Below are 3,944 nucleotides of genomic sequence, written 5' to 3'. Positions count from 1 at the left end.
ATATTTTCTAGTTAATGGAATGCATGAACAAAGGATTATTTTATCTTCCTTTGGAGATTGTCTCACAGTCAAAACCATCCTTCTAGTAAAATGATTTTATCCTGATACTCAACTCCAATTCTTTTTTTGTTTTTATTTTCTTTGCCCGAGTTTGGATAAAGTAAATGATTCTTGATGTTACATTTATTCACTGCCAAAATGTATGTTTGCTGTTATAGACACATAATCTTAACTGTGTCTCTCTCCTTTTTTATTTTTTTTTATCACTCTATCCAAGTCCATCCTGTCTGGTACAGAAATACCTTTGTATTACAGAGAAACATAGTACACAGGCACATATTTTCACCTTCCTACCTATGGAAATTCTCCCCACCCTCTCAGGCCCAATTTGAAATGTCATATTCTCTGGGAAGACTTTCTGAGTCTTATTTGGAAGTTATTATATTTTCCTTTGGTCTCAATCTTGTCTTCCTCTTCTCAATGGTATCTTATATTTCTAAAGCCTTCCATTAGAAGTAATTATCTCAGTATCTTTTCTCCTCTTCTCCACTCCAGCTAGGATGTAAAGTTTTAAGACTGTTAGGTCAATAATAATTATAATTATCAATTACTTAACACCTACTAAGTACCAGGCGTTTTACAAGAGAGTGTTTAAAAACTGAAAAATAACTCTCTGTTAGGCATAGTTGTCCCATTTCACTGAGACTCAGAGAGGTCAGGTAACTCTCCTGGAATCTTCCAACTCGCAATACTTTTAGCATGACCTAAAGTCCACATTCCTTCCAGGGCAGGGCCCTTCTCTTGTGACCTCCCAGGGTGGGTCACTCAAGTCTCCTTTCCCTCAATCCCTGTGTCTTGTGCTATGTCCCCCAGTTGTCCGTTTCTTCCTTGTTAGTCAGCTAGCTAAGCTTATAAATAAACAAATTTTGATGCCATTATGTTAATGGATGCTAATGGTGTCCAATATTTACATAAAATATTTAATATACAGTACCCAGCACGTAGAAGAGATCCTATAAATATCCATTGAATAAATGTGCTAGAGCTAGAACAGAATTGTTAGTGGCAATAAACAAAAGAGATACCAACACAGTTTAGAGCTATTTTCTAGCAAACACATCCACCCAGGTACCAAGGATTGGGCTAAATCAAGAATGCCAAGATAACTAAGACAGACATGCTCTCTGCCCTCAAGGAACTAGCTCTCTAGCTGAAACATTTGTCTTTACACTAGGATCTACTTAATCAATGTCCTAATCTAAAAGAGTAGGCTAGAAAATATATTCTAGGACAGAGAAAGAGAGAGGTTAAAATTTCTATGTAGGGTTTCTTGCCATTGTGCTTCATTATGAAGAATGATTCTAGGTTTCAAGTCTCTATAGTGACTTCCTTTCCTTCTCCTTTTCGTTCAGTTATTCTCAACTGGGAAAGGAAGAGGAGGCATACCTCCTTAGGGGTTTGTAGCATCACTTGCAATAAGTGCTTTTATCATTAAAAAATATATAAATACCAAAGAAAAAAAAATTTCCTTTTTTTTTCTGTTCTCCCATCTTTTTCTAAAATTTATTTTTATTTTATTTATTTATTTTTTTATGGCGACATTGGTCAACAAAATCCAGTAAGTTTCAGGTGTACAACTTAAGACTAAGACAGATAGATATATCTTGCATTGTCTGTTCAACTCTCATAGTTAGATTTCTTTATGTCACCACATATTTGACCCCTTTTACCCCATCTACCTCTCTCCCTCCCTCGCCCCATCCTCTGGTAACCAATAATCTATTCTCCATGTCCATGAGTTTCTGGTTTTTGTCTTGTTCATTTGCTGCTTTTAGGATTATATCACACATAATTGATATCATGTGGTATTCAGCCTTTTATGTCTGCCTTATTTCGCTTAGCATGATTATCTCGAGGTCTATCTGTGTTGTCACAAATGGCAGTATTTCATCTCTTCTTATGGCTGAGTAATATTCCATTGTATATATGTACCACAGCTTCTTTAGCCAATCATCAATCATAGGACACTTCAGTAGCTTCCATATCCTGGCCACCATGAATAATGCTGCTATGAACATTGATGTGCAAGTATCTTTTCGGATATGAGTTTTCAAGTCTTTGGGGTAAATACCCAGTGGAGGGATAACTGGAATATATAGTAGATCAATTCTTAGTTTTTTGAGGAACATCCATACTATTTTCCATATTCCTGTACCAATTTTCAGTCCCATCAGCAGTTGTATGAGGGTTCCTTTTTCATGTCCTATTACATGTCCTATTGATTATAGCTATTCTAACAGGTGTGAGATGGTATCTCATTGTGGTTTTGATTTGCATTTCCCTAATAGGTAGCAATGTTGAGCATATTTTCATATGCTTATTGGATATTTTGTGTGACTTATTGGGAGAAGTGTTTGTTCAGGTCCTCTGCCCAATTTTTGATTTGATTGTTTGCTTTTATGTTGTTATTGAGTTGTATGAGTTCTTTTTACATTTTGGATATTAGGTAGGCCCTTACCAGAGGTGTTGCTTGCAAATATATTTTCCCATTCAGATGGCTGTATCTTTACCTTGTTTACTGTTTCTTTTGCTGAGCATAAGATTTTTAGTTTGATATAGTCCCATTCATTTATTTTAGCTTTTACTTCCCTTGATTTTGAAGTCAAATTCATAAAATCCTCTTTAAGTCCAAGGTCCTTGAGTTTACTTCCTATGTTTTCTTCTATGCATTTTATTGTTTCAGGTCTTATATTCAGGTCCTTAATCCATTTTGAGTTAATTTTGGTGTGTGGTGATAGACAACAGTCTCGTTTCATTCTTTTGCAGGTGGCTTTCCAGTTTTGCCAGCACCATTTATTGAAGAGGCTTTCCTTTTTCCATTGGATGTGTTTGACTTTTTTGTCAAAAATTATTTACCCATATAAATATGGGTTTACTTCTGGACTTTTGATTCTGTTCCACTGGTCCATGTGTCTGTTCTGCTGCCAATACCATGCCATTTTGATTGCTGTCGCTTTGTAATATAATTTGAAGTTGGGCACAGTGATACTTCCAGCCTCATTCTTTTTTCTCAGGATGGCTTTGGCAATTTGGGGTCTTTTGTGTTTCCATACAAATCTGATGATTTTTTGTTCTATTTCTTTAAAAAATGCCGATGGGATTTTGATGGGGATTGCATTAAATCTGTATAATGCTTTAGGCAATACGGTCATTTTAACTATGTTGATTCTTCCAATCCAAGAACACAAAAGATCTTTCCATTTCTTTGTATCTTCTTCAATTTCTATTAATAGGGTCTTATGGTTTTCATTATAGAGGTCCTTCACATGTTTCATTAGATTTATTCCTAGGTATTTTATTCTTTTTGTTGCAATTGCAAAAGGATTTGTTTTTTCCACTTCTTTTTCTGACACTTCATTATTAGAGTATAAGAATGCTATAGATTTTTGAATGTTGATTTTGTATCCAGAAACTTTACTGTATTTGCTTATTGTTTCTAGTAGTGTTCTTGTGGAGTCTTTAGGGTTTTCTATATAGAGAATCATGTCATCAGCAAATAGTGACAGTTTCACTTCTTTGTTTCCTATTTGGATGCCTTGTATATCTTTCTCTTGCCTGATTGCACTCGCTAGGACCTCCAATGTTATATTGAATCACAGCGGTGATAGTGGACGGCCTTGCCTTGTTTCTGATCTTAGATGGAAGGTTTTTAGTTTTTCACCATTAAGTATAATGTTGGCTGAGGGTCTGTCACATATGGCCTTTATTATATTAAGGTAATTTGCTTCTATATCAATTTTGTTAAGTGTTTTGATCATAAATGGGTGCCGAATCTTATCTAAGGCTTTTCTGCATCTATTGATATGATCATATGATTTTTATTTTTTAATTTGTTTATGTGGTGTATCACATTAATCAATTTATGTATGTTGAATCATCACTGT

The sequence above is a fragment of the Pteropus alecto genome, unplaced genomic scaffold (genome assembly GCF_000325575.1).
Source record: "Pteropus alecto unplaced genomic scaffold, ASM32557v1 scaffold139, whole genome shotgun sequence".
In the NCBI taxonomy this organism is placed as follows: Eukaryota; Metazoa; Chordata; class Mammalia; order Chiroptera; family Pteropodidae; genus Pteropus; species Pteropus alecto.
This window is presented reverse-complemented; position numbering follows the sequence as displayed.